This window comes from Psittacula echo (genome assembly GCF_963264785.1).
Source record: "Psittacula echo genome assembly, chromosome: 2".
NCBI lineage: Eukaryota > Metazoa > Chordata > Aves > Psittaciformes > Psittacidae > Psittacula > Psittacula echo.
Window position 1 is genome coordinate 8,607,962 of NC_137737.1, and position 21,411 is coordinate 8,629,372.

The 21,411-nt window shown below is 43.7% G+C and overlaps 1 protein-coding gene across 3 annotated transcripts in view; it reads right to left on the bottom strand.

The window, feature by feature from the left end:
* Positions 1-8,415, bottom strand: part of CUL1 (cullin 1) — a 51,509-nt gene extending 43,094 nt beyond the window's left edge. For 2 of the 3 annotated variants that reach the window (XM_080611612.1, XM_080611610.1), the window contains exon 1: positions 8,302-8,415. The gene's annotated coding sequence lies outside the window, so the exon portion shown is untranslated. Of the gene's footprint in view, positions 1-4,099; positions 4,161-4,946; positions 4,965-8,301 lie in introns of those variants that run through there. The other variant, XM_080611611.1, reaches the window with a different exon arrangement.
* Between the last annotated feature and the right edge of the window lie 12,996 nt (positions 8,416-21,411).

A 21,411-nucleotide genomic window follows, 5' to 3' on the forward strand; every position in this document is an offset into this window, starting at 1 on the left:
AGTAATCCTTGCATCAAAGCTTGTAGGCTTACTCATAAGCTGAAATGCCCTTTTTAACCTGAGGTCTCAGGTTTTCCTGTGCTACAAAGAGGATGCAAACCCTCCAGTGTTTTTTAACTGAGCTTGATAGCTTCTTAAAACACGGATTATGCTCAGCTCTTACAACTTGGAAAAAGGAAGGCTGCAGACTAGGAAAAGAGTAATACTGTGCAGAAAAAAAAAATCAAGTCAAGATGTGAGCACATTGAAGAGGAGGAGGAAAGGTTTACACAAGACAAAAGGCCTTTAGTATTCCCACTATCTGGGAATAATAAATCATATATAAATATCCTATATTGATAAAACCTGCATTAAAAAAATACACATAAGCCTTGAAGGACAATGCACATGAAGATGCATTTCTTGAATCAGACAGGAAAATGTAGAAAAGGAAAACGAGGGAAGACAAGCCATGAAAATTTAACTCTAGATATCCAACATTGCCAAGCAGAAAACAGAAGAATACACCTTGTTTTCTCAGGAAATAAAAAGAGAAAAAGAAGAGAAGGCAGCAGTGGCAAGTCACATCAAATGCAATTTAGCAAGAACAAAAACAGAAGACTCTGGAAACTCTGAAATACTTTGGGCCAGTTTAGAAACCATATTGATCCTGCAAGGACAGTTCTTACATGGAACTGTTTTTCTAGATACCTTAATAGTCATTAAAACTTTAACTAAATCCAACTTAATGAGCTAAAACACCGTGATCCTACTGATCTCCACCAAGACAATCTTGGTATGGTCTTACAGTCCACTTCAGACACAGCACGATCTCTGCCAGAACCTGCAGGGCAAGCCTCTGAACCCTGACACAAATGCCGCTCCATTATACCACCACTTAGTGCATGACAACATACAGTTTCATGCCGACCTGTTAGACACAAACAGGAATTTACACCTGTAATAATGTTTCCATCCAGCTGTAATAATGTTTTGAAAGCTTTCCCATGCTCTTTGGAAGGTGATTGTTCTTATCAGTAACTTTAAAAAGTACTAACATTTACAAGCACAGAACAATTCTGGCTGGAATCCCTTCCCAACAGCTTGCTAATTTTACAGCATCTTCCATCTTGTTACTTTTGCAAGAGCTCAGCTGATGAAGGCAATGCAGTTTGCCACTTCAACTTATAAATAAAGATTACAGTCACACCGATTCGTCTTGCAAACAGTCTGACATTTTCAGATGTTCAAATATACCACAAGAGCATGGCTTAGGCACTGAAGAGCTTCCTCCTATAGTCACCTTCACGCTAATATTTCATTCAGAAGTGATGACGACTGCAACTATTATATAGTAAAAACAGTCTACAAATTCTAGGACTTGTTGCAGTTACTCACATTCATTCCATAGAATGGTTTAAGTTGGCAGGGACCTTAAAGCTCACCCAGTTCCAACCCCTGCCATGGGCAGGGACACCTTCCACTAGACCAGGTTGCTCAAAGCCCCGTCCAACTTGGCCTTGAACACTGCCAGGGACAATAACTTTTTTAATTGTCTTCTTTTTAAGGTCTACATTAAGTGCACAGACATATCTGTTAGCAATCCAGATTCCTACTGTGGTATAAATGCTTCAAACATTGTTAGCAGTACAGCTCTTATATGTTTCATAACATTGACAAAGCACACTTACTTCCACAGCCAGCAAGAAAAAGAATGAGAACTTCCTCATTAAACTCCTGAAAGGGATTCATACATGATTTTTCTGATTCAAATTAACTATAACAGCCCTAACTTATATAGCAAAGAATCTATACCTCACAACAAGTGAGTTCCATATAAATTCAGTATAATTTTCAGCACATTTTTAATCCATTTTGACCTCCAATGACAGCACCTGTGCCTGGTATGCGAGTGAAACAGTTTAACTTCATTCCGTAAAAGTTCAAATTGACACACATGCCTAACAGCCACACTTAAATCCTGCTTTGTGCTGATTTAGCTTGCACCATTAAGTTTCAAAGCTAAGCATGCATTAGAACCTAACAAAATCAATTTAATTACTTAAGCATATACAGTTTGATTTTATACTACTCCTATTAGTGATGGCACTCTGGCAAAAGGCACACTATCACAACAACAAAACATTTCCAGTATTATCTCTGAAAAAAGCACAGTAAGAAAACAGTTTGTTTTCTTCAGAAAATGCAGGATTTTTCAATTCTATAGTAAAAGTCTGTTCTTTGGTGAAGAAGCAAGCAGAACCTTCACCCATGACATTACCACCATGAAAAGCAAGATGGAAAGACTAGCAGCCAATAAAACAAGTACTATTTCATAGAACCTTCTTTTTCCCCTCAATTTTGTCCTCCGAAACTTTAGATAAAACTTCCAGATGACAGTCTCCACTGCTGTGAGACTAGAGGAGCTTGCAAATTTACATATGAAATCAAGTGTAAATTACAGAGCAAACCAGGGTGAACTAAGGTCTCATCAGCAACCTTCCTTCTGAACTCTAATCCACATTAAGATTGTCCAACCTTAAACACACAGAGCAAGCCAAGTGCCACCAGATGCAAAATGAAAACACAAACAAGAAGGTTCCAAGTTCAGCTACAGCTGAAACAGCATCTCTAATAACCCAAGTTTTTGTAGCTCCTGCTTTAAACGTTGAAAATTAATTTCTGTCTACCTTGTATTAATGAATCAAATATATCTCATCCCATTAGCAAAGCCACTGCTATCTCCATGAAAATGGGAGAAGAGAAGCGTGCACATGTCTCCAAAGATCAGTCAGTGCATTACCAGAGCAGTGAGAAGCTGTACGCATTGCATAGGCTTTCAATCATCATGATCCTCACTGTCCTGTGTGTGAATAAAGTTTCCAGTTCTCCTCCACAGTAACACCAAGTTTGAGACGTACAGCAACATTAACTAGAGGAAATCTAATGAAACCCAAAGACCGGGAGCATTTTATATCAAGTGCACATACTTATAATTTAAAGAAAAACACAAGTCAACAGTATTGAACTGCAATGTGAATTTAGCGTTTAACTACCACAAAGACCTCAGAAAATATATTTGATCCTTTGTTCTTAATACTGATGTCAAGCAATGCCGCATACCTGCTAGACCAAGCTACCAGTGAACCATACGGACTCCAAATCAGAACAATCAAAAGGGGAAGAAAAGGAGATGACATATTTTTTTCCTGAGCTTTCGGAAGAATTTCATGAAGTTACAGCTTGTTCAAGAATCACAGAATGATTTGGGTTGGAAAGGACCTTAAAGCTTGTCTTGCTTCAACCCCCTGCCATGGGCATGGACACCTTTCACTAGACCAGTTTGCTCCAAGCCCCGTCCAACCTGGCCTTGAACACTGCCAGGGATGGGGCAGCCACAGCTTGTCTGGGCAACCTGTGCCAGCGCCTCAGCACCCTCAGAGTGAAGAATGTTTTTCTAATATCTCATCTAAATCTTCCCTTTGTCAGTTTAAAGCCATTTCCCCTTGTCCTCTCACCAAGTGCCCTGGTAAAAAAAAAAAAAAGTATCTTTCTTATAAGGCTCTTTCAGGTACTGAAAGGCCTCAGTAAGGTTTCCCTGAAGCCTTCTCTTCTCCAGACTGAACAACCTCAACTCTCTCTGCCTTTATTCACAGGAGAGGAATTCCATCCTCCTGATCATTTCTGTGGCCCTTCTTGGACCTGCTCTAACCAGTCCTTGTCTTTCCTGTGCTGAAGGCCTCAGAGCTGGACACAGTACTCCAAAGCGCAGTCTCATGAGAGCAGAATAGAGGGGGAGAATCACCTCCCTCAAACTGCTGGTCACACTTCATTTTACAAGTCCAGGATATAATTAGCAAAGAAGGTAGGGCAATCTTGAGGATAAAATACAAGAGATCCCAACTCTGGCAAAAATTTACATATTACTCTATATCAGTTTCCTGAAGTGCCAAATAAAATTAGCATTTTTCTGTTTTCATAGTAGTCTTCATTTATTTTTGTTCAAGGCTCACAGATGAAGAGGGATTTGAAAAATGTTACATTAAATAGACTGCAATAGAATAAATGTTTAGTGTATTAAAAAATACATAAATAAAATGTATTTCGTTTTGACCTGTACCATTTATAAGAAGAGGCGAGGTAGCAATACGGAGCAGCTTGCTGTTGAGACATCAGAGGTTCTGCAGGTAAAAAGAAAACTGTCAGAAAATTACCCACTGGAATACATATTATTTCCTAAACCAGTGGTTTTCCCAGCAGCTGTACAACAACTATTCCCTCACCTAACCTCACATAACTACTCATGCTGGATAATGCGACAAGTGTTTATATTTGACAATATTCCACATCCATTGTTACATTAAAGGCTACACTTTAATTTTTTACAAAAATTAAGAGGTTACATCAAAGTTATAGTACTAAAGCAGAGCACATCAGCTCAGGAAAGTTTTATTACCAAGTAATTTCATAGAACCACAGAATGGTTTGGGCTGGAAAGAACCTTAGCATCCTTCAGTTCCAACCCCCTGCCATGGGCAAGGATGCCTCACACTAGACCATGTCACCAAAAGCTCTGTCCAACCCAGCCTTGAACACTGCCAGGGATGGAGCATTTACCACTTCTCTGGGCAGCCTGTGCCAGTGCCTCAGCACCCTCACATTAAAGAACTTCTTGCTTATATCTAACCTGAACCTCCCCTGTCATGTCTGCAGCAAGTGTGAACTGCAGTGTTGTGAAAAACACCAACAGTCAATCTGTAGTAGTCTTCTACTGAAAAACCTACAGCTCTTACAATAAAATAGCAAGTTCCTTATGTAGACAAGCTCAACGGCTCTCTCTAATTTTCCAACCATTACATTTTCTTGCCTTTTCCTTACTGAAAGTTCTCCTTTAGCAAGTAAGGGAAACTCAAGGGTCTATGGGAAAAATCAAAAAGTAGTTTAAGTTTGCATGCTGTATAACTTACATCTTTCACCTAGGCCTCTCACTGTTGGTTCCAACAACCACTTTACATGGAGATCATCTTGAAAAACACAGTAATTAGAATGTTTTATAAGTTTATAATGCTAGCACCTAAGTAGTCTATTTACAGCAAGGTTATGCATTCCTAAAGCATACGCATAACTTCCAAAACCAAATATTCAACACTCTTCTTTCTTCCAGCTCTGCACAACAGGAAGACTGTATCAACCTGGAAGCTGCTGGGACTGCCTGTGCACATCCTCCTGGCATGCCCATCCAAGTGGGACACGTACCCTGTTCTCCTCCTGATGCACAGACAGACCCTGTTGGACAGCATGCAAAGTACAACAGAAGCACTGATGCAGCCACCTTATACCTCAATCCAATTCTGCTCCCAGCGCGTTAGAAAATCCTAGTTGGAAAAGTACTCCACGTGACATCAGTATCCACCTGCAACACACTCTTACTAGGACAACCCCCCTCACTTCACATCCATGATACAAATTGTTGATGTTAAGAGTGGTACAAGAGCAAGGGGGACATCTTTAAAGCTGTTTCATCCGCTTGGAATTCTTTTTAAGGAAAATCAAAGAACAATTTAATGCCAAGAAGACAACTCCAGATATACTCAATTCACACAACCACTGACACCCAGGATGTGACTCATCATTAAGCTAGGCCCTACCGAAATAATTGTGAGTATACAAAACTAAGCATGACTTGAGAAACACAGCAGATGAAAAGCAGTACGTGGAGATCTTAATATATAAGTTGTAAGAAAACACTTTTTAAGCTGAGTATCTCAGGTAACTCTCTCAAAGGACTCAGTATTGTTTTCATAACAATACAGTTAGAATACAAGAGCTTGCATCAAAGCTAAGAATATAAGCTAAATTCAGCCTCAAATCAGTATCCAAATAAGGGTGTGCATCAACCAACCTAATTTAAATGATTTAAATTAAAGCAATGCAATTTTCTCATGCTGGAAGTCTATGTAACAGGCCCATATCATAAGGCGAGTTTAAACCAGTGTATGAAGGACTAAGGTGGAATAAGACTTATCTGAGAACAACTACTTCGTCAGTCAAGGAGGAAGGTGCATATGCCTCATCTAAGTCCTAAAACTAAGAAACTTCTCTACATGACCCCTGGATAGGCAATGGAAAAGTCTCTTCCAGAAGGATCACTCAGGTCAGAAGCCTTGTTCAGTCGCTCTAAGTGTTGTCAAGTCACAAGGACTCGCGCGTACTCAGCTGAGAGAAGCAGCTGTCAATGCTAGGTACTGAACCTGGATTCTAGAGTTCAGTGTATAAATTACTCCCAAGATCATATGTGTTCCCCATGCCTCCATGGGACAACCAAGTCCAGTGTTTCAAGTGCATCTCAAACGTATGGCGATGATGAGACCCTGAAATGCAACCAATCTTAAGAACCAAAGCAACTAAGATGTAAAATAAGAAGATGGGCAACAAATGCTGAGAAGCAAGAGAAGTCACAAAGCAGGAGGCGGAAAGTTTTTTTTCTAGTACAGTCACCACCAGAGACACGAAATCAGTCCAACACAGACACCTAACCATTGATAGACAACATTACAGCAGTTATTCATGAGCATCTCTGAAGTCAAAAGCTATGCACTTGGGTACCTATGAAGTATCTTACTACTCCCCCAAAAAGAATGAATCCCAAACACATCCTGTATCAACTAAGTAACAATTCACAATACGGTATTACAAACAATATTTGGCCTAAGTTCAGTTACATGGCCACGGACCATTCCTCCTAGTCCAGCCCAAAGGATTTCCAAGACAGAAATCCTTCTTTTATCCCAGACTAGCATCAGGGTATGTGTATATTAAGGGGGAGGTATATGATTACATATGAACACATAAAGTGGGAAAAGGTCATTGAGGAAGTCAGTAACAAAACAAATTAAAACAAAATAAGGTAAACCAAGTAACTAATCTGTGTCCTCTCAGTGCGGACTGACAAGTATACAGATATACTAGGGTTAGATTCCTTTCTCCTCAAAGGCATAGCTGAAGGATTTAAATACAAAGCGGGGGAGACAGCACGTGAGTCTACAAAGGAAAGGAGTATGTGGAAAGAGTATTAGGTGAGATCACAAGGAAAGTTTTAATGACAGGAAAATAAGATCAGGAAGGCAAGAAAACACGATGAAGGAAAGAGCTACTGGAAGGAAGAAAACTGAAAGGGAAAAGGTAATAGGGGAATAATGATAGTGATGGAATATAACTTGAAGATAAGAAAGCATGGGAAAGGATCCCAGTAAGTAAAGTTCGCTTTTAGTGGCAAACTCACTGGGAAACAAATGAGGTAATTATTTGCAATGACAAAAAAAACCTAAAAGCAGGTCTAGTAATGTAGATGGAGGCAGTAAATGCACAAAGACAGAGAGATAAAAGGTTACAGGGGGCACCTTCCCTGGTAAGGCCATAACAGTAGGTGACAACAAGAGGAGGAGAACTGGTGTACAGTCCTTGACAGTGTGAGAAACCTGGAGAAAGCGACGAGGAGCTGGGGGGAATATCCCCCAGCAGCCACAACGGTGCTGGGGACACAGATGAGTCTCTCTCTAGGTACAGCCAAACAGCTCCTGAACAGTCCCAAGCGTCACTAGAGCTCTGGGGATAGCTGGGATATAAGAAGATGAAAGGAGGCAGCACAGAGGAGGACAGAGAGGATAGGAGGCAGGTGAACACGCTAAAACAGTGCCCAGTGAGGTCACGGACAAAAGCTCATGTGCAGCATAGAGCAGGGCCTGGGATAGCTGGGGTGGGCAGTCCCGGGGCCAGGGGGCTGAGCGAGGGCTCGGGGCTGCGGGAAGCCGGGCCCGAGATCTAAGAGCCCGCGGGGCGGCAGAGAAAGGCAGGGGCAGCCACCGAGGCGGCCCCGACCATGCGGGTCCGCGGTCACGGGGGAGGGCAGGGAGGCGGAAGGGAGGGCTGGGGCCGGGCCGGAGGGAGGGAGCGGGCAGGCCGGGGCAGCCGGCGGGGCGGGCTCCCGCTCCCCAACGGGGGCGATGCATTCCGAGTGCGCAGTTAGCGGCCTCCTCGCTCCGGCCCGGCCCGCGGCTCCCGGAGCCGGATCCGCGAGCGGGCCGGACAAGAGCTCCCACCACCTCCCTCCCTCCGGAGCCAGGTGCGCGCCCGGGAGAAGAAAGGCGGGCGGGCGGCCCGGGCCCGGCCTCCCCTTGCCCAGCTCCCGTTCCCCACAGCGTGACTCAGTGTCGGGCCCCGCTCCGCCAGGCCCGCGCGGCCTCAGCCCAGCAGAGCCGCTGCCTCCTCCCGGGCCCGGCCCGGCCTCGCTGCGACACAACGCCGCGGCCTCGCCGCACTCACCAGCATCGCGCGTCCCGCAGAGTCAGGCCGCGTCCGCCCGCCCCTTCCGCCTCCGCCAGGCCCGGATCTGCCGCCGCCACTGCCTCCCCCCCTTGCGCGGCCCGGAGAGCGCCGAGGCGCCACCCCTCGCCGCTCGCTCCGCCCCGGCTCACGGCGCCTGGGGAAGGTCTCCGGATCCGCGGGGTTGTGGGCCTGCAGGTGGCCGCGATGGGGTGGACAGCCCGCGTCTTTCCTCCGCTCCCGTGAAGGGGAGCGATGGACGCTGCGGAGGGAGGGCGCTGAAGCGGCACCGCTGAGGAGCCTTTCTCCGCCGGCAGGGCGGGGTGAATTGTGGTGACCTGTGCCCCTCCGCGTCCTCTACTGTTCCGTCCCGCGGCCTCCCAGGAGAAGAGTTGCGGGGCCTGGCTGCGGCTACCGTAGGGCCTGGGCGCAGTCTCCCGGGAGGGGTTATAGGAGCGGGGGGGTCGGCCCGTTCGCAGCCGGGGACCGTCGAACCGCCATCTCCTCTCCCGTCGGGCCCCTGCCCTAGGGGCAGGCCCCTGGCTGGCCTAGGGGCCATTGCTGTGACCCCTCCCGAAGCTAGACCAGTGCCACAGGAGCTGTTGGATTTCTGTCAGGAGGACACCTTTATTAGACGTGCTAAGACTTTCCTCCATCCATAGCTAAGCAGCTGCTTTTGTAATTATGAAAAATGTGAGTTTCTGGTGTGTCCTGGGCAGACTGAGCTACACCATACCCAGTCTTGGAGCCTGAGTGGATGGCACAGCTGCACGTTAACAGCTTGTCCGTGTGGAGCAAGTGTTAAACCAAACTGTGAGGCTCTTTGAATAACTCACATTAAGAGCCATTACCTCGACGTGAACATTTAAAACTTTGATGGCGATTAAAGTGTGACTGTCATAAGGACCTCCTTAGAAATCTTGCTGTATTTGTGAATTTCAGCTTAGGAAGAAAACAACTTGGAAACCAACATTGCAGAGAGAACACAGTAGAAATTGAAAGAAAGGAAGCTTTATTGTTCAGCTGTGAACTAATGGGAAGTCGTATGAAGGTCTGACTGATGCAAGGATTAGCAATTACATGAACCTGTTTGCCATCTATGAACAAATTTAAGCAAAAATACCTAGTGTAGGTAAGTTTATGGTAATAAAATACGAACTTCCAAGCATATTTGCATCCCTTATGTGGATTGCAAGTGGGACAGTTAATTTTTCCTTGTAACAGTATGAAATCAACAATACAAAATCATACCAAAATCAAGAAGACAGGTTTCAGAAAAGTAATGTTTTGGAGTCAGTCCTGTCTTATGTATTCCTGAGGACTGTGGAATTAACACTGCTAGAGCTATGCTGCAAAGGAAAAGAATGAGGTTTGTGTATCCTTGGTACTATGCCACACTGAGGTTCTTTGCACTGTACTCACACAAACCACGCTGATTATCCTTGCTGAAAATTCAGGTTCTGGTCCAGATTATACCAGGAGACATTTAAAGCAACTCAAATGAGGTCATAAGAAGTTCTTACCCTTTACATTAGTATAAACAGTGCAACCCAGAAAATGCAGTAGCTTCAGAGGACAGGCAAGAGAAACAGGGGAAGCAATAGGAAGAAACAGATTTCTGCCCTCTGCAAAATGTTTCACTTGCATCCTGTTTCCACCAGCTGTACACCAGTTTTGAAAATTAGCCTTCTCAAAGCTAATGGGCCTTAGTCATGTAAGTACTTGAAAAATTATTTCCCTGTATAGTAGCGCCTTACTACTGCACAGCCTACTGAAGTGGACACAAGCAAAGTCATTGACACAGCTGTTCTAATGAAACAGTGCTGACTAAGCACCAAAGAAACATTGTCTGAGGAACTAGTTTATTGTGCAGCAGGGACACTGTGTCATCCTGCTGGGTGGCATTGCAATGCTTATATTAATTTTGCACATGTAGATGTACTTTGCAAATACCATTCCAAGGCATGACTAAATTTCTGGCTTGCTAAGGTTCATGAGTTGTACTAGAGGAGGGTTTGTGTTAGTCATGCTGGATGCTGCATCAGCATGGCCAGTTCTGCATGGTGTGTTAAAGACTGGGAAGCGTGAGGGCAAACAAAATAGTCTGTGGGAGACAGGAACCAAATCCTAAGAAGGGTAGACTGATTGTAAAAAATAAGGACTCATTTTTCAGTATTGGAAATAATATGCCACATTTTACAGCAGCTGTATTTACACAGAGGTAAAGCTATCGTTGTTTTAAAATCCTCAAACAATAGAACCATAGGTAAACAAGTAAACTAGAAGACAAATGACAGGAAGGGAAAAAATATAGGGATAAGGAAGGTCTGCATTAGCACCATCTTGCACTAGACTGGGTTTTTTGCCTTAGCGATTTACTGCAGTACAAGCTTGAGACTGACAGTTTGGAGTGTTAAAAGGTTTGGGTTTTTTTTCCCCCTGGAATTAGATGATTTACACAAACTTTAGAGAGGTGAGGCACAGTTCTCTGATTTTATTCTTGGTGGTGATAGCTTCATTGGCACTCTGAAAAGGTAGGCCTCACTAGACAATTGAGATAGGGTGTATAACATGGCTCATTCATACACCCATTGAAAGAATTCCACTATCAGGATAAGTGGTCACAGAGAGTTATGATAATTGAATTCCAAAATAAATATTACCAAATTACCCGTAGCAGGATGGCTAATGCATTTTAAAGTATCCAATGGAATTGATGTACTTTGTATGAAAGGAGAGAAGCTTTCCCTAGAGATTTAGGCAGCCAAAATTTCAAGGACAGACTTCATGAGAGAAATCCACTCTATTTTTGCTGAAGTGAGTTTGTAGTGCTGCTGAGAGGAGCCTGTGTTGGAAGAAACTTGCAGGTTTCGCACTTGTTGCATCAGCAACGAATCAGCAGACATCAGGCAAGAAAATTATCATGACAATATTTGCTGTCGATGCAAGTAGGAAGCTCATTTGCAAAGAGGAAAAGCCTGAGTCATTCAAAGACACAGAGGTGCAGTAGCTGCTAGTATATTATTAATATCAGGAGGCTGGCTGGATGGGGAGGGATGCTTAGCCTGCTAGTTATGTCTACAGTGATCATCTGAAAACAGTAATTGTATCACACCCTTAATACAGGAAGACAGGCTAGTAAGGGTAGATAATGAGATTTTTTGCCACATTCTTATTAAATATGAGTTCTGTTGTACTGCCAAAGCACCAGTGACTCAGGCTGGCAAGGCAAAACAAAACAAAAAACCAACAGAGAGAGAGGCAGTACTGCAAAAGGGTTTAACCAAGCAACATGACAAACCTGCTTTTTGGAATTTACTGGCTCTGTAAGATACACAGAAGTAGTGAATACAGTCAAACACACCACACGATGATGCCTTATGTAAACTATAGCCACCTTGAATATAAACACATTATTCTTTGACTGTGATACTGACCCCAAAGAAAATAAAAGAAAAAACCCTCCCAAACACAAAAGCTCACATCACTGTATTAGACTCCACCTTGTAAATAGTAGTTTTGAAGAACTAGGTAAAGAAAATTCCTGTATGACAGTAGCTAGCCTGGATGCGAAGTTCTCTGAGTCACTGAGATTGTTACTACTGTTCACAGAGAATATATAATGAGAGGACAGATAACAGCAGACAGGTCACTGCTATACTTGTACCTGTCCTAAAAATTAGGGTAAAGACTATGCCTAACTTATCAGGAGAATACTCTTCCCATATAGCGCTTTGGTTGTGCTAGCGTGAGCCTTACTGTGCATCGCAGAAGTGACAAAGAGAGTGGAGCTATTATGCTTTTCTGCTGGCATGTGGGAACTCCCCATAAACTCAAATTTACTAATAGTCTGAGATTACTAAGCTACAGCTGTCTTTTGTTTTTCAGCTAATACATTTGCCAGAACCAGCTAGGATTGTCCTGTTAAGAGAAAGCAGTGTTATAAAGGCTGACCTAAGGAATACACACTGACTGTGTATTCCTAAGACTTATTATTCATATGCGTTACCTCTCTAGAACCACAAAATATTCTCTTCTTGTGTCTTTCAGTATCCATGACTAATGTCAGATGGAGAATCTCAAAACAAAGCAAAACTGAGATGAAGTACTTAAGTGGTATCAGCTACTTCTGTGCTGGTTTATTGGTCTTAATGAGTAGCATCAAGTCTGCCAATTACTGGTCACTTTGACAGCACAGACTTAATGAAGCAATACAATTCCTGCTAGTAATGCCTAGCTGTTCCTGTAGATACTGTGCTACAGACCTAATGCCTGTATTTAGTAAAGGTTGCATGGCTGTTTTGAACATCTCTTGCTTTTCTGTTAGATCCATTTTCCTCAGTGTTTCTGTCAAGAGTATTTGGCGAAACTCATAAGTCATGGTTCCCCATTTTAAGGTCTTATTCCTGCTTTTATGCTGAGCATAGTTTGCTCCCTAGCTCTGAGAAACCTCTGTTGCTTGAACTCGTGAGGCATGGTTTTACCCTTCCTGTTCCTTCTTGGGGCTTGCAGGCCAAGATATATGAAATACAAGCCAAAGTCTTTGGGAAAGGGATATATGGTTGTGTGCAGTATTTGAACATATTGCAAAGAGGCTACTAATTTCTATGGCTTTTCTGTGGAGTTGAAAATTTGAGTTTCAGGATTGGCCACCATTGCTAGTAAATCAGTCTTGGGCTCATAGTCTATCATGAACGTTTGTATAAACTGAGAAGAGAGATGACCTGTGCTTCCAAATTCAAAGGTGCCTGAGAGAATCTGTCAGTAGCAGATGATACGTCAGTGCTCTACTTCCACTTGTGCTATGAATGTTTGCCAGAAGGTAGAAAGCATTTTGCAGAGATCACATTGTTCTTCATAAAGAAGACCAACCTCTGCCTGTAGAAGACAGGCAGTGCTATATATTGAATTAAAACACACAAATATGCACAAATGTGGTAACCTTTAGTTAATCTGCTGCTCCTTTTATAGCCACAGGCCAATGTTAAATGTGTCAAGCACTCTTGATGGCTGTATCATCAAGAATGGCACAGAACAATAGCTCTCCTCAAGACTTCTGATTTTGCTCTTCTCTTCTTCTTTTTTTTTTTTTTTTTGCTCTTCTTCTTCTGAATGATCGATTGCTTCAGAGGTTTGCAGCAGAGCAAATTCCAAGATGAGAAGAGTTCAGTTAGAAGGGACCTACAATGATCATCTAGCCCAACTGCCTGACCACTTCTAATCAAATCTCAAGGTAGGATGTGGAAACTTTATGCAATATGTAGTATCACAGGATTGTAAGTGAAGCACCATTGCCCATCCAGAGCAAAGACAAATTATATATCTTTGGATGGAAGATGAGCAAATCACGTTATTCCCAACTTTAAGGTATTTTAAATTTCAGAATGGAGCTTATTTGCACATCCAAAGGCACATGTCTGCTCTGGAAATTAGTAGTGAGAAGAAAATGGTGGCAATTCTTTTTTTTTCTACTTCTCAATAATTTCTAGATTAAATGCTTTCAATCTGAAGTGGTCTCTTTCTGCTAATGCTTCTGCTGCGTGCTGTGGAAAATCATGCACTGAACCACTGCCTTTCCTTTTTCCATCCTCTTCTTCACTGCATTGAAGGTTTCTCCTGGGCCTGAGAACCCAAGACTCAGAATTGGTTTAACTTGTTAGAGCTCTTTCTTTGTAGGAGTTTTAACAGACTGAAACCAAACCTTGGTTATGCTTCTCATTTTTATTTTTATAAAGCAGAACTATGAGCTTCACTGATACCTAGTAAGAGATGGATTCCTTTTGTTTGTTGGTTTTCTGCAGTGGTTTGATATTTTGTGGTGATGTTTATAGAGGCAGCTGTTCACAGACACAACATGTTTAGTGAAGCAAATAGCTGTTCTGCATGAGCATTGTTCTTATGGGAACTCCGCTTTTCAGGCTTAACTTGTGAAATTGCTTCTACATTAGTGCTACATGAAGGAAGGAGAGCAAGGAAGAGAGGTCTCACAGGAGCAGACTTCTGCAAATCACAGCTCAGCTTTTCAGGCTCAGCAGATTCAAAACAAGAGTTTGTCCTTCCTGCATGCTTCCTCAGGCTAAAACTTCAGACCTTCCAAATCTCGCTTTCCTTGCTTTGATCCCTTTTAGATGCTTCACAAATCACCTCCTGTTGTAGGGGAATTAGTTTCTCTCTAATCAATACCGGGTTTGGCCACTGTACACAGAATTCCTACAAGCAGGAAAGTCTAATAAGGAACATCATAGAAGATTGTTTGTAATATATTTAAACGCTGATAAGCTTGTGATTTTCTGTCAGTGCCATGATACTTCAGAGTTTATATGCTTAAAGTGTATGGATTAGGTCTTGCTGTAGAGGTTTTTTGGCAGAAGAATGATAGGCAGGGGAATATTTGTATCCCAACTTCTCACCAGTTTAACAGGTAAACGCGGTGAATTATAACAATCACAAAGGGATGATTTGTAGTAATTTGATGCATTATCTGCATGTATCAGTGCATGGCATCAGTGTAGCACAGATGTTGCAGGAATGATAAGAAGAGAGGTGGTTTACATAGACAGGAAAACAGGTGATAAGTGAAAAGCTCTCTGGAGTGTGGCCTGCACTGCAGAAGTTTGATATCTGTGGTATGAGTCTGTGGGTAACTGTGACAAGGATGGGAGCTCCAGCAGCTCCTGCAATGTTACAGGCTTAAAGAGTGCTCTTTCTGTAATGAGAGCATTGGTAATGGGGCTGACGTTGGCACCGTGAATGGACACGCCAGGCAGTGTCGAAGGACACTGATCCTTTGCCTGGGAGTGCAAAACTTGCCAGCCCTGCCCGTTACAATCCATCTCCTTTTCCCCACAGCCCAGCTCTTCTCCCAGCTAGGAAAAAGATGGCTGAGAATGGGAAACAGTTAAGAAAACAAAAGAATTTAGGACTTCTTTCCAAGATGACCTCACCATAGCGGGGTAGTGGCAAATGTCCTATTGTGCATTGATAAGGAATAGTGAGGAAATCCTACATAGAATCATAGAATAGTTAGGGTTGGAAAGGACCTTAAGATCATCCAGTTCCAATGCCCCTGCCATGGGCAGGGACACCTCACACTAAACCATGCCACCCAAAGCTCTGTCCAGCCTGGCCTTGAACATTGCCAGGGATGGAGCATTCACAACGTCCCTGGGCAACACGTTCCGGTGCCTCACCACCCTAACAGTAAAGAATTTCTTCCTTATATCCAGTCTAAACTTCCCCTGTTTCAGTTTGAACCCGTTACCCCTTGTCCTGTCACTACAGTCCCTAATGAATAGTCCATCCCCAGCATCCCTATAGCCCTGCTTCAGTTACTGGAAGGCTGCTCTGAGGTCTCCACGCAGCCTTCTATTCTCCAGGCTGAACAGCCCCAACTTTCTCAGCTGATCTTCATACAGGAGGTGCTCCAGTCCCCTGATCATCCTCATGGCCCTCCTCTGGGCTTGTTCCAACAGTTCCATGTCCTTTTTATGTTGAGGACACCAGAACTGCACATACTACTCCAAGTGAGGTCTCACAAGAGCAGAGCAGAGGGGCAGGATCACCTCCTTCGCCCTGCTGGTCACGCTCCTTTTGATGCAGCTCAGGATACGGTTGGATTTCCGGGCTGCGAGTGCACACTGCCAGCTCCTGTTCATTTTCTCATCAACCAACACTCCCAAGTCCTTCTCCGCAGGGCTACTCTGAATCTCTTCTCTAATACTCTCTACGTCTCTGCACAATTAATGCAGAGGGAGCCAGAAACCTTCTTTTCACTTCAGCATCCCCATTTTCAAAGGAATGTCTATGGTATAAATACCCTTTCTGTAGTCTGAAGGTACGGATTGTTTTACATTGACGCCCAGCAGCTATGCCCAGAGCATGGCCACCAAGGGCTGGGACAGCCCCTGGGCCTCCTGGGCACAGGCACTGACTCGGGGCCAGCACCCCAAAGGTTTCCTCTGAAGGCTGCTGGGCTGAGGGGCAGCAGGTGTGGCTGGGCATGGGAGGCCCCGTCACGCCCATGTCATTGTGACACCACCAGCCAACACAGCAGTCACAATGCCCTGGGACAGAATAAAAGGGAGCAGCTTCCTGTGTGCCCTGGCAGAGATGGCCCAGGGCAGCCCAAGGATATCCAAGAGGAAGTCCTTGAGGAGCTGGTGGAGTTACTTGGAGGGGCCTTAAGGGAGGAAGACCAGCGCCTGGTCAAGGCTGCTGGAGGCCAGCTCCTGGCAGGACCAGCTTGTTAGCGCATGGGGGGGAAGCAATTCTTTTCAGCTGGATAGCTGTGGCCAGACCATAGGAATGCCACCTTGAGGAGCACTGCAGAGCTCATCATCCTCATCCCCTGTGGAGCCAGGAGCAGCAGCTGTAAGCAAAGAAATGCAGAGACGTTTCCAGGGATCCAAGTGCTTTGGAGCAGCCACAGGTGCCCACCAGGCATAGGGAGGGAGGATTCTTGCTCACAGGGTCAATCAGGCCAGCGGCCTTTGACCACTCTCAGGAGCTGCTGAGGTGGTTCTGGGTTGAGGGAGAATAGGGCTTGGGGATCTTCTGGGAGGCGTGATCTGCCTTTGGACCAGGAGCAGGTCTTGCTCACATGCTCAGGGATAGCCGATCGCCAGTGTTGGGGTCAGGAAGGAATTTTCCCCCGGGCAGATTGGCCCTGGGCCCGGGGGTTTTTTGCCTTCCTCTGAGCATTGAGCAAGACCACTTGTGAGGGCTCCTCTGGTCCATTCTGGCTGCTCATGCACCACGAAGGTGGCCCCTCGTGTCCTGCAGCTGGGGGGGGAAGGCTTTTTTCCCCCATGGAGACCTGCAAGTGTCCCTGGGGTTTTTTGCCTTCCTCTGCAGCAGTGAGCCAGCCCCTTGACAGGGCTCCTCTGGGCTACTGTGGCCCAAAGGCTGCTGCTCCTGCTCCACGTGGGTGCCCCTCGTGCCCCACATCTGGGGGGAGGAAGCTTTTGTGACTCCCAGGGTAGCCCCTGGGGGTTGCTGCTTGTCCTCTGTCGCATTGAGCACAGCCCCTTGTTAGGCTCCATTGGGCTCGGTTCGCACTCGCTGCTCTCACCCCTCCAGGGCACCACTCATGCCCTGGCTTTCTCTGGCTCCATTGCCCAGTGCAAGCTCGGAGCCCGAGCGAGCTCTGCTGTTCTCTTGGCTCCATTCCCTGGGGGTTTTTGCTTGTGTACAGCAGCCTGTGCTTGGAAGGGCTCCAGCCTTGCTGCCCATCAGCAGCTGCCACTTTCCAGCTCTCCCTGCGTGCAACACCAGTGCCAGGCAGGCACAAGAGCACTTTTCATTCATCTCTGGCCAGGAAGCACAGTAGTGGAGCAGTGTTGGAAGTCAAAGGTGTGCTTGTCATCGATAGATGTCATGCTTTGAGAAATACTGCATGGTCCACATCTCTTCTTCTTTCTTCATGATATTGTGAACGATGGAAAGGAACATAGTGGGAAGGAAAACAAAGTAGCAGAAAGGAGGGTAATGTAATGGAAATGAGAGTAAGGAAAAGGAAATTAAAGTAACAGAAGAAAGGATAATAAAAGAAACTAACGTAATGGAAAGGAACGTACCAGAAAGGAGAGGAATGGAACGGAACGGAACTGAATGGAATGGAATGGCAGACTGACAGCGCAAAAGGAAAGGAACATAATGGAACAGGATGTTCCATGTAACTGGAACAGAAAGTAATGGAATGGGAAGGAAAAGAAAGAAGTATTACTGAAAGTAAAGTAATACAGCAAAAAGGAACATAGTAGACAGGAAAATAACATGGAAAAAAGTAGAGTAATGAAACAGAAATGAGAGTGACGAAAAGTAAGATTAATGTAATAGAAGAAAGGACAACAACAGAAAGTAAATTAATGGAAAGGAATGTCCTGGAAAGGAGAGCAATGGAATGGAACGGAATGTATTGGAATGGGATGGGATGGAATGGAACGGAATGGAATGGAACGGAATGGAATGGAATGGAATGGCAGAATGACAATGCAAAAGGAAAGGAACATAATGGAATAGAAAGTAATGTAACTGAAAGGAAAGCGACATAATGGAAAGGAATGGAATGGAATAGGAAGGAAAGGAATGTAACAAAGAAATGAAATGGAAAGGAAAGCAACATAACGGAAAGGAAAGTAACACAAAGGAATATAACGGAAAGTAATGGAACAGGAAGGAAAGGAAAAGAGTGTAATGGAAAGGAAAGTAAAGAAGAAAGGAAAGGAAAGCAAAGTAACATGACTAAGGTAACGGAATGGAATGGAAGAAAGGACAATAAGAGAAAGTAACATAATGGAAAGGAATGTACTGGAAAAGAGAGCAGTGGAATGGAATGGAGTGGAATGGGATGGAATGGAATGGATTGAAATGGAATGGGATGAGATGGAATGGAATGGAACAGAACGGAATGGAATGGAAGAATGACAATGCAAAAAGAAAGGGACATAATGGAACAGAAGGTAATGTAACTGAAAGAAAGGAAAGCAATGTAACAAAAGGAATGAACAGGAAGGAAAGGAATGTAACATAACTGAAAGTAACAATGGAATGGAAAGGAACGTATTGAAAAGCAAAATAAGATAATGGAAGGGAGAGCAACATAATGGGAAATAATGTAATGAAAAGGAAAGTAACGTAACAGAAGAAGAGACAGTAACAGGAAGGTCAGTAACAGAAAGGAAAGTTAACATAATGTAACCAAAGGGAAAGGAATGGTAATGTAACTGAAAGTAATGGAATGGAACAGAAAAGACCGTGAGGGAAAGAAAAATAACAGAGGGTAAAGTAGCAGAAAGTTAAGTCACGGAATGAAAATTAACATAACGGAAGAACAGACGGTAACAGAAAAGTAACAGAAAGGAATGGAAATTAATGTAAAGGTGATGAACATAACGGAAAGAAATAGAATGGAAAGGAATGGAAAGCAACATAATGGAAAGGAGAGTAACGCCAAGGAATGTAACGGAAAGTAATAGAACAGGAAGGAAAGGAAAAGAATGTAATGAAAGGAAAGTAAAGAAGAAAGGAAAGGAAAGCAAAGTAACATGACTAAGGTAACAGAATGGAATGGAAAGGAATGTAGCAGGAAGGAAAATAATGCAACAGAAGGGAGAGTAACATAACAGAAAGGAAAGGAATATAGAGGAAAGAAAGGTAATGGAAGAAAGTTAAGTAACAGAAGGGAAAGTGAGTACCAGAAAGGAAAGTAACATAACAGAAAGAAAAGATGTTTTGCAATGGAACAGAAATGAAAGGAGAGTAAAGCAACAGAAAGAAGAAGAACATAATGGAACAGAACTGAAAGGAAAGGCACTTAGCAGGAAATAATGTAACAGGAACAGAAAGGAATGGAAAGGAAAGGAACATTACTGGAAGTAACGTAGCACAACGGAAAGGAACGTAGCGGAAAATAAAATGGAAGAAAGGAGAGTAATGAAACAGAAATGAGAGTGAGGGAAAGGAAATTAAAGTAACGGAAGAAAGGACAATAACAGAAAGTAACATAATGGAAAGGAGTGTACCGGAAAGGAGAGCAATGGAATGGAATGGAATGTATCATGCTTTGGAAGGTACTCCAAGGTCCATGTGTCTTCTTTCTGCATGATCTTGTGAACAGAAGAAAGGAACGTAATGGAGGATCAGCTCTGAAACAGAGTGAAAAAAGCAGTAACTCAAATGAGAAAAAACCAAATGAAACTTGATAAAATAAAATAACATAAAATTACATAAAGTAACAAAAATATAACAATCCAAACAAAAATAAAATAAAATCATAGAATAAAATCCTGATTACACTTTTAAGCTTTGTGATTTGTGTCATCGAAAGTGTTTTTGGAGCTGAAACCTCCCCAGCACTGCAGGGAAATAACATTCTTCTTATCCAGCTCAGGGTGAGTGTAGGTAATGGAATGGGGTAGAACAAAATAGAATGTAGCATTGTGGAGTGGAATGGATTGAATGGAGAGGCATAGAATGGAGTGGAATGGATTGAATGGAGAGGCATAGAATGGAATGGAATGGAATAGAATAGAAATGGAATACCAATTTCCAAAACAAGACAAATGGTCCCCATGCTTACTGCTGTTGTTTGGCCTGGGTGAAACAGGCAGGAACCATTTTTACATCCCTTCCCTCTGCCAAATTGTAGCTTCCATTTCTCTTGATTCCCATATGAGTCAGAAGATTGTGATGTAAGAGCTGTGCCTTCCCTGCCTCCTGCCCACACTTACTGCTTGGCTCCTGCCTCGGATGACCAACAAGAGGGGTGTCACGCTTGAAAAACAGCAGCTCCTACACAAAAGCAGGCGAACTGTGGGTCCCAGTCTGCACAATTCAACCCCACACTTATTCTGTAGGCTTATCTGATGTGTAAACCTGCTCCATGTCTATAGTCAAAGCAGCTGCAGAAACACCTCAGTGTCCAGCTTCACACACAGCTCCTCCCCACATTAAAGGTCGTACCCATTCTGGTTTGCATCAAGAAGATCTCACTATGGTGCTGAAGGGATCTTGGCGCAAGTGTCAGTGGTGGTTAGGAGGGGATAGAAGAAAGGTATTTTTCACCTTTGATGGCACCTTTCTTGTGTGCCATGCTACAGGGACACATTCCATTTTTCCAGACAAGTGTTTTCAAGGCATATAATGCATGTGCATTGTGTGAATGCTTGTGAGCATTGCCTATGAAAAGGATTCAGAAAAATTATAATATAAAATGACATAAAATTACGTAAAAATTAAATCCTTTTCCCACTTGTAACCTTTTTGATTTCTGTCCTTGAAAATGGTTGACCACGGCTGACCAAAAGTTGAGGCATATTACTGAGGGCATTGTCCAAAAGCCTCTTAAACAATGACAGGGATGGGGTGAGTGGCTTCTAGGGGATAGTGGCTCACAGCTTCTCTGTGCCACTGCTTGGTTTCTTGACTGTTGTGGAGACCAGAAAAACTGTACCTCAGTGATGGTATGAACTGTTTGTGAAGAATATGGTAGCAAGAGTGCTTCTTTGGTATCAGCAGAAACCAGGATGTTGCTAGACTAGATTTTGTAAAGTGATACAGCTGGGACCCAGTACTTTACACTATGATACTTGGTCTCTAGATTCTTAAGGT